The sequence below is a fragment of the Lactuca virosa genome, chromosome 2 (assembly GCF_052849685.1).
Source record: "Lactuca virosa cultivar CGN04683 chromosome 2, Lactuca_virosa_CGN04683_v6, whole genome shotgun sequence".
Lineage (NCBI taxonomy): Eukaryota > Viridiplantae > Streptophyta > Magnoliopsida > Asterales > Asteraceae > Lactuca > Lactuca virosa.
Window position 1 is genome coordinate 208,119,862 of NC_136427.1, and position 11,078 is coordinate 208,130,939.

Genomic DNA, 11,078 nt, shown 5'->3' on the forward strand with positions numbered 1-11,078 from the left:
TGTTATGTATACATTCAGGAATCATAAGACTAGCATTATGGTCCTATCCTTTACTCGTATCCTTCTACCAAGGCATCTTCTGTTATGTGCTAGACTCGACTGTTCCGTTTGTCGATTGTAAGAATGTATATTTTCCCTAGTTTATAACTATCTTGACTCTAAAATAGTTTGAGTTGGACTTTCAAGTGGTACCGTCACTTTATGAAAGATATGGGAAATGTAAGTACACAGTTGTCGTTTATAATGACATGCGGATGTACTAATAACCTAAAAACATATTTGTTTTATTATGGTTATAATGTGAAGGCTAGAACCCTTACTATACGCTCTCCCTGTCAGGAGATTAGGGGAACTAAACACGACCTCTGCAAATTCTTGCAAGCCATGTAATTCACATTAAAGTATATGATCATGTATACCCAATATAACTATCACCTTTTGTTTAAAACAATGAGTTAGTGATTCATTGGTATAATTAGATCCTGTATGTGTGTTCTCATGTTATAGCAACCTAACTTGTTTGTTTTGTATTGTATCTTGTACGTTCTATTTGTCTCTCTGTATGGTATTGTTTGATTCTCTTCACTATCTGTTCTGTATGGTATTGTTTGTTTCTGTGCTTCATTGCACTAGAAGTAATGAATAGCATTCTCCTAAACTATACCTATTATAGCTTACTAATGTTCTACTTGGACTGTTACTGGAAAGACTCGTTTATCTACTAAGTTATGTTTGTACTTTAAAAACAAAGTTTTGTATAACTAGAAAGTAACATAACTTTAAAAGAGTTTTGAAATGTTTTGACGACTTATAAATTACATAAGTAACATTTTGAAAGATGTTTATAACAAACATTTACACAATTATCATTGTGTTCAACTTGTATTCCCCCCCTTAAAACAGTTAAAATAGTTAGAAGATTCATTACGGGGTATGAACTCACCTGATGTGGGTGATTCAAACGGGTATGTGTGTAAGGATGAGAAGTTCCACGAATGAAGTCCCGAGACACAATAAGTCCTAAATGACATATAAGGACACATATTGGCATGAATATAGTGTTTATAAACAACTATATGAAGGGAAACACCTTCCGGGACTAGGAAACACCTTGATTCAAGTGTTATAAGTACTAAGGATTGCATTTAAGGGTGGTAGGACCTTGCATTTGAGTTTAGGGTTCAAGGGTAAACTCTTTTGGAGTTTACGGTTTTGGGACCAACTCCCTTGGAGTTTACGGTCGTAAACCCATGAGTTTACGGCCGTAAACTCATGGTAACTCCACCATTTTGTGGTTTGAAGTCCTAAAAGTCATAATGAAGCATTTCTCCTTCAAGTCTAAGCCTTAGGAAGTGATTGTGGCATCATTTCACCCCTTTAGGGAGTTTACGGCCCATGGACCATTTCTCCATGTGTTTACGGCCGTAAACTCTAATGGTTCATGGTCTTTTTGATGTTTAAGGTCCTAAGCACTTCAAGGATGGGTTCTGGGTCACTTGCCTTGCATCCTATAGGGTTTATGGCCCTAATGGCCACCAAAATGGGGTTTACGGTCTTGGGAGTTTGCGGCCGTAAACTCCCTTTGATCTTGTGTTCTTGATGTTTTCAAGTCTCTAAGCATGGATAGTAACTAGATATGAAGTATAGGGGAGTGTACTTACGATCTAGAAGCTTGAAATGGTTGATATTGGCCAAGAACACTAGTCTGTGTTCTTGGTGTTCTTGGTGAAACTTGAAGATCTATGAAAAAGAGTGATTTCTATGGATGAAATCATGGAAGGACACTAGATTAAGTGATGTATCAACAAATCTAGGAAGAATACTTACTTATGTGAAGATCTTGGAAGGAAACCTTGATGATACTTGAGAGGATTTGAAGGAAAATCGGCCAAGGAAAGTAAAGAATGGGAAAAATGGCCAAGTATCATATATATACCCTTGAGTTTACGGCCACACGAGTTTACGGCCGTAAACTCACTGTCTTATGGCCGTGAACTCATTTAGATGAAGTTTAGGTTTGCTTTGCTACACTGTGGTTCTAGCAGGTATTTTCTGACACTTAATCCTTAAGTGTATTAGGCTCAAAACTCCTTAGAATGACCTTTAACCGGGCTAGAACTCAGTACTAATGAGTTTGACACACATTTGAGTTGATTGACTGGGCTTAAAAAAAATAAAAAATTTTCCGGGTTGTCACAACTTATAATGAGAATTATAGTCCTTGTCCTACCCATTCGACTAACGAACCTCCACCAGTCAAGGAAGCGGTGAGTGAGAGTGGACACCCATTAAGCTGCCATTTTATAGGCAACAACCTTATACCCCCCCCCCCCCCCTTATAGACCGGCTTCGTGAATGAGGCCTAGTAACTGTAAGTCTGACTTGCTCTTATATATACACACACACACATATATATATATATATATATATATATATATATATATATATATATATAATATTATAAAGTATAAGGGTTGAATTTTAACTTTTAAAACTCTAGGGTTTGGAATTAAAATGTGTATGAGACTTTACAAATTCCAAAACTTGAGGGCAAGTTTTAAACAATTAAAAAAAACTTTTGGATTTTTATAACTTATGAGTTTAATTAAGGTTTTAAAAACTTTAATGGAGAGACTCTTGAACATCCATAACTTGAGGACAAGTTATAGAGTCCATAAAACTATTTATGAGAAAGACTCTTCAATTATGTAACCTATGAGTTTTTAATGGATCTTTAAAAGAAAATGACTTTTGGTAATCCATAACTTGAGGACAAATTATGGACTCCATTAAAAACATTTAGATAAAGAATTAACTAACAAACAATTTGCAAATAATTCTTATGATCTACCAAAACTCATAAGTGTATGAACAATCATATCAACAATTTCAAGAATCATATAAACACATATAAAACTTCAAATTTTGATAATAACCTTGAAATTGGTTTACCAAAATCATTACCACATAAAAAAACAGGTTTTATAAGTCCAAAACAGTTTAAGGTAATGATTCTAGACCAATTCCAGCACCAAAACTCGAAAATCTGCACTCAGGCCTGCCAACTCGTCGAGTGCAAGAACTGACTCGGCGAGTTGGTTGAATATATGCATGAACTCGTCGAGTTCCATGAGGGACTCGGCGAGTCAAGTGGGCAGTGTGCAGAAATTTGACATTTTCAGCAATTTGCATCAAGTATAAAGAAAAACAAGCCTAGGCTCTGATACCACTGATGGGTTTTGAGCATTCTAACACTCCTATGGTGTACATGCAACCCTATAAACCTTGGATCTATGTTTTCTCTATTATACATGGAAATATTCAATATTCCAAGGTTTCATCCTAACTAGCATAATATGAAGTATATACAATACAAGAATCTAGTAGAATGACATACCTTTTGATGGAGCTTGTAGTCTTGAACCTTTAAGAGCTTAGCCCCAATAGTGTGGAAGCCTAAAATGGAATCACAAATCACCAAAAAACACTTGGAAAACTTGAGAGAATAGAAAGCACTTCTAGAAATCGGCCCACCCTTTGTACACACACACTCGTCCCATTTCATTTGCCAAAGACCTCTTTATATAGTATGGAGGATTAGGGTTATATTCACGTAAACCCTAATACCCATGACCTTTCATTTCCATAGGATCCATGGGTTAAATACTCCATGGACTATCCATGCAAGCTTAACCCAACCTAAATGAACTTGGCCAATTCCATATATATATATATATATATATATATATATATATATATATATATATATATATATATATATATATATATATATATATATATATATATATATATATATATATATATATATATATATATATATACGAGTCCATATTTAATTAGTTCCTTTTGATCACCTAAGTAGTTAGTATCGGCGATTTCCAGGTGATTTCCAGGTGGGATATCGGTTATCGGTACTTTTCAAAATAACGGTGTCAAATATTGGTCCAAAATATCGGACCGCAAAAATCGGTGATATTTACCGATATTTCCAGGCGATTTCCAGGTGGGATATCGGTTATGTAATTTTACTTGATTTTTTTAGTGTTAAGTCATGACCTTAAGTCTTATGGACTTAACTTAACTAAACCTGCTATTATGTTAAGTACTTAATTGTTAGTTTTAGGTCATAGGCTCATGTTTTAAGTATTAACCGATCTTATTGTTATGTTAATTGTTACATACTTAAGTGTTAACTTGCTAGTTTCTATAGGTTTGATCATGTTAATGTGTTAAGTACATAATTCTTAAATGATGATGGTGATATTAGAGTTGATGTGGATGATCTTGATAAAATAATTGGATGCCTTGGTTGATGTGGACTTAGAGGAAGCGTCCATGGCTTACGTAAGATTATGTTTCAAACATTGACAGTTTTGAATTTTGACTTTTTATATTACTTTTATATATGTTTTATGTTTATATATATTAATTATGCATGATATAAAAATACCGATATCCCTACGATATCCCACCGCGATAACTTACATCCCAAATATCGGCCCTTGGCCGATATTTGATTTTGGACCGCTATAACTGCCTAGTTGATCACTAAATTAATTCTAAATTAATTCTTGATCAATACTAATTAAATAATATGATTTCATATTAATATATTATAACTTATAATATATTAATAAACCATAGACATACTATTCTCAAAAGACTATCCATACAAATTGTTCCGGTGAAGTGCAACCCAAATGGACCATGCTACTCTCGGGTCGAGTACATACCAATAATAGTTATGGGCTTAGACATCTAATCCAACACATACCACATACCATATAATAAACATACTGCCTAGCATATCCGGGTGCTGGCCTACCCCTTCGGTCTCTTTCAACCGGTAACCGCCTAGCATATCAAGGTGTTGGCCTACCCCTTCGGTCTCTTTCAACCGGTAACCGCCTAGGTAATTAGGGTGCTGGCCTACCCCTTCGGTCTCTTTCAACTGGTAACCGACTAGCATATCTGGATGTTGGCCTACCCCTTCGGTCTCTTTCAACTGGTTACATGGACTATTTCTCCCTACCACTAGCACATAATATCCGAGTGTATAAACACATAAATCACATACTACCTAGCATATCTGGGTGCTGGCCTACCCCTTCGGTCCTTTCGATCAGTTACGGGGACTATTTCACCCCTACAACTACCACATAACAACATAGCATACAAGCACATAAATCTCAACAAATAGTGGCATACAAGAAAACTATCACAAAGACAATCATCTCTACTGTAAACAACTACTAGTGGGCCGGCATTGGTGCCTTCGACCCACTTATACCGGGAAGGTAACTCACCTCACACTGCTGAAGTCCACTGCAAGAAATCCTTAGCTGCTCTCCTGGCAACTCCTCGAGCTATCAATACCAAAATATCACCCCAATTAGCAATTGGGTCCCAAACCATGATCCATAATCCATACTTGGGGTGAAATGGCTGTTTCACCCGTGGCGCAACAATATTCACAACCACGGCCCAAAACTATCAAATCCATAACACCCATTAATGGCCTAATTTTCCAAATTGGGCCCAAACCCTTACATGGGCCTTTACCTAAAGCCCATTTACTATTCTGAACCAATGATTTTACGATGGCCCGAAGGTCCAAGCCCATTGGGCCCAATCAAGGCCTAACTACATTGGGCCCACTAAGGCCCAATTCATCATCCAAGGCCCATTAAGGAAATCCCAGTAAGGAAAGCCCAACTAGAAGTCCATTACTCTAATATCCTTAGTCTATTACGAGACCAAACCAAAGGATAAGTCCAATACCAAGCTAGCCAATAATTAAAGAGCCCATAACTCGCACGGGTGATGCTCACGTCATGAGCACCTTATGCTCACGTTGTGAGGTCGTGACTTTGGCCCAGAAATTTCCTCGAAGACGCTCTCACGTCGTGAGGCTTCATTCCTAATGTCGTGAGTCCAGATCTGACCAAAAATGAGCATTAAGCTCCTACTCCATTAAGCTTTAACATGAGAAAGTATAAGGAGTCTCCTTGACCCCAAGGACCATAAAAATCGAAGCTTTTTAGTCACATACGTCCAATTCATGACTTAAACACCTATTTTGGTCAAAATGAAGGAAAAAGGTCCAAGACTCAAACTTGGAGTCCAAAACCATGACCAAAATCCAGATATGAGACTTATAAGACTTAAGATACCACCATGATCCATAAAGTTGCCAAGTTTATGGATTCCATGCATGCTAACCAGCATTACAAGCCATAAAATGCATGGAAACTTAGATCTAGCAAGCAAGGAAAGGAAAGTAATGAGCTTGAGGACTTACAAAGGTCCAAAAGCTCCTCAACTAGTTGATGATGAAGCCAAGGTGCCAAAAAATGCGCCACAATGATCTTATTCTTACTCAATGAGCTTCAAAGACCCCATAATCTCTTGAATAACAGCAAGAATGACCAACGACTTCAATGGGGGCTGATATTAGGGTTTCCAGAGGTCTTGGAGGTGAAGGAGGCTGAGGAGAAGCAAACCTAATCATCTCATACCTTTAAATACCCAAAAATAAGGGTTTTGGTACATCAAGTGCTCCTCACGTCGTGAGCACTTCATGCTCACGTCATGAGCCTTAAATGAGCTTGGTCAACAAGTCAACGATCACTCACCCGAACCACTCCAACTTCAAACGACCATAACGTCTTCGTTTCAACTCCGTTTTCGACGTTCTTTATATCCACGGAAAGGTGACGAGAAGCTATATACATCTATCAACTTATCCTCACCTCAAAAACTTCCAAACAAAAATCCAAAATTTATAAAGAGCTCGAACTGCTACTTTACCGATATACCCTTTGGCTCCAAGGCACAACCCAAACTCCCAGATCACCTCAATTACATTATCCGTACCTAAATGGGTCTAGATCTCTCTTTTCCAAATGCCCTAAGCCTTATGATAACCTATCTTCAGGCCACAGTCTCGAATTAGGAAAGCGATTCGGAACAGGGCATTACAACTCTCCCCCACTTAAATTAGATTTTGTCCTCGAAATCACTCCTTACTAACACCCATATCCAAACAAACGATCTGAGGAACGCAGCCAAAGATCCTATGCATAAGAGAACCGAAACCCAAACCGAAACTCCCATCCCAAAGAAAACAAACCCTAAGCTGTAGTAAAGCCACTTCCGCTCTTTCGAGATCTGAAATCTATAATGGTCTGACTGCCCGACACACCGCCCGCGCCAAAATATTACCATACCTAAACCTCCTCGAATAACTGACCAACCCTAATACTTCTAACCCTGATTATATTGATGTAACCTACGAAAATAAAACCACCAACCATAACCAGCTACAGAACACTTATACTTGACAGAAGGCTCATATAATCTTTCGAGTAGAAGTTTCAACCCTGAAACGGTTAGACTCAGACGAGAGCTGTGCAACTGGTTCAAATCATTTACTCTGAGATTATTTAAGCCCGTTGTGAGTGACTTTAGCATTATCCAAGAAATCAGTTACCCATCCATACATGGATTTCTAAAACACTAATATTGTCGAGCATATCTGGGTGCTGGCCTCCCCTTCGGTCTATTTCAACCGGATACTGCCAAGCATATATGGGTGCTCGACCTACCCCTTCGGTTTATTTCAACCAGATACTGACGAGCATATCTGGGTGCTTGACCTACCCCTTCGCTCTAACCCAACCGGATATTGCCCAAAGAACTGGAACTGTCCGAACTAGCATGTTGCCTCCTGGCTGCTTTCCAAAATCCACCGAGACCTCCCTGGTCTCAATTCGTCTGCCAGTCATCTGAAATATCGGGTTCCAGCCCCGTTACTGAGCCAAAAGACTCCCACACAGTCACCCCACACGACTTTCAAACGTAATCCTCATCTGTCAATAGTTTCCATAAGTTATATTGTCACTGTGGCTCTAACGACCTCCTAATCCAACCGATCGGGTCTATACGTTGAATCCTAACATCACTAAATCCAAGGGAAAAAGTGAATACTACATGACCAAAGGTAGCCTTATATCACAAATGAACTTATACGGTTCATCTCTCCCTTGATCCCATGACTGCAGTGGTGTTGCTGTGGTCTTATCACTGGCTCAACCAGGTCTACTTCATCTAGGGAAATTCGTAAACCAATTCATGGATTTGCCACACCATCACTGTTGCACTAGAACTGGTGGGTGCTACGGTTCTCCCCGCGATCTAACAACACTCCCATGCTGTCTATCAACCTAGTGAATGCTACGGCTATACCCGCAGTCTTACAACACTCTAGCACTATCTGCCAACCTAGTGAATGCTACGACTACCCCCACAGTCTTACAACACTCCCACGATACCACATCCGCCGCCCACTGACTTACTGCTAATCTATTTGTCCGAACACCATCTAGATTCTCACACGCGCTTGACCCACTCCCAACCGAACTCAATTTATGATTGGAACCCCAAACTGAGTCCCCGAAGCCCGCCATTCGATTCCAAGAAAATGCGAACCAAATGTTGGAAAGTTTCCCGAACTTCCACCTCACACAATCCTCAATCTAGACGGCCACTCAACTGCCTTCCTCCCTGACGGGGATGCGAAACTCATCCTAGTTTCACACCTATTTCTGCTTCCTGAATATCTAATCGATTCTCCCCCTTTTAGATTTGACTAAGTCTTCATGACACATGAGAATTGAAGGATTCCCAATCCTTCTTACTCTCTAATAATCAAAGGGCGACAACCTGCGCTTACCAGTGCTAGCGATCCATTACTAGCCAAACTTAAAATACCATACAACCCCTAAAGACTAGATAAACACTTTCTAAATCCCAGTAATACCGATAGCTCCAGATGCCTTGAAATGATACCGCACTCAAAACTTGAAATCCAATTAATCGGTGCTCAGAGTAAACTTCAGCATTAGACCACTTCTCTTGGCGCTTCCAAAAGCCCAACCCAGGCACAACGATTAAACTCACCGAACCCCGACGATGCTGGATACCCACTTTGTTGAACCCTGACCGCAGACCTTCCACACAATTCCCCTGAGTCGATCCCGACCTCAACCCAAAATATCAACCGAACACTTGGAACTCGCTTATACAAGATACGACCCCTTACAAACCCACTAACGATTCATGGTATGCAAATGGCATATAACACTTCTGATAAGACCATGAAGAAAGCAACAGATAACATCCCTGCAATGTCGCCTGCTGGACTCCTGACCTCCTATGTCCGAAACGGCAAAGCCCGACTCCTTTCTGTTGGGCTCATGTCCTACCCTCTCGTCCATCCGTGATCCTCAAAGTAGCCGGAGCAGGTGCGCTCCCTGCTCCTCCCCTCAACATCAGACAGTTGGCCTCCTTGTGGCCCGCCTGATCGTAAAGGAAACATAACGGGGTTACCCCCTGAGAACAATTCCTGCTAACATGACCAAACCTGCCACACTTGTAGCAGCCCAAAACTCTGGAACGGGAACTCGCCTCGTTCAGTTTCCCTCACGTGCTGCATAGGTTCCGGCCCTGCTGGCCTTTCACGTGCTGGTCAGAAATATTGGGTCTCTTCCCGGGACCCTCCAATGTATGCACCTAATTTTACCCCCTCTTACCAATGTGGTCTAAATCTATCTCCCACTTGCAGGCTCTAGAAGTCATATCATCCAGGGTCTCGCACCCCGAAATACTCACGAACTCCCTGATATTATCCGCAGCATATCATGATTCCTTACTTTCTTCATCTACTCATCTGTTGCATACTGTGGTACCGACAAATCCCTCTCCTGAGACTTGGCAGTGACCTCTACCACAATCTCAGTAGTCTGGCGGAGACCCAGAAATTCTGCTAGAACCCGGTCGATAAATCATCCCATGACACAGCATCAACCGCATCATCACCCAATTCACTACCAATCACTTCCCACCAATCACATGCCTGATCCTTCAACAGGCAGGAAACGTATCTGACCTTCGCCTCCTCAGGGCAGAAACTCGTCCTGAACGCGTTAGCCATATCTGCTAACCACCTCCTACTGAGAATGGGGTCCCTAACCCCATGATAGTCTAGAGCTCCACAAACTCGGAACTCCCAAAATGTCATCGCGTGCATCCCCATCATAGTCATCACCTCAGAGCGAAATGCGCTCATCCTCTCATCAAGGATCTCTAAAATGCCCTCCTTGACCGTACTGAAGATCACAGAAGTCTGGTCAATGATACTGCATGTAATCTCAGCTGGAATAAACTCCCTCATCTGATCATCGAGCTGCCCAGCTCCAGAGTCTGAGCCTGATCCCCTGCCGGCACCAAAACTGCCAACTGGCCCATCACGTAGCGTCCCCATGCTGGAAACATACTATAAAAACCATGCGGATACTCATCCAATATCGAGGGATCGCACACGCACTACAAGTTTACTGGTCTTATCGCAGCCCTTCTTGAATCGAGTATGGATCCTCTACTTTCAGTAGTACGGGCCCATACTACCTTCCACATCTATCCGTACTTTCCTCAAGAATTGCCTTGAATCCACCAAGTCCCTTTCACTAATTCTACTCCCAACACTAATCTCATCCTAGGCTTACCCTAGGGTAATCTCCGACCCACTCTCCGCCATCAGCTGCATAAGAAGTCCTTGATATCTCTCCATAATTAGCTCGCAAATACCATTACATCTTACTAAGACCAGATAATTCTTCGAATGAGAGGTCCTACCCTACAACGGTTGGACTCAGACGAGAGCTGCGAAATAAGGCAAGACCTAACCTTCTAAAACTATTTAGTCCTCGTAATATGTAACTTAACGTATTCATTTACTAGTAAATAAAGATAACTAGAACTCCTAAAAGCACAAAGCAAGCAGCATTCGAGCATTGATTAACCAAACCAGGCATATCCTAAACAGGCCATCATATCACTGACTAATCAGTACTAACATGCAGTTCAATAAGTACATACATTAGGCATACAAGGCATCTTTCCTAGATCCTTAGCCCTAATCTAGCATGCAGTTCACATATTCACACTTCATATCATAATATAACATGTATGGGTATTTTGGGGAAAACTTACTTTAG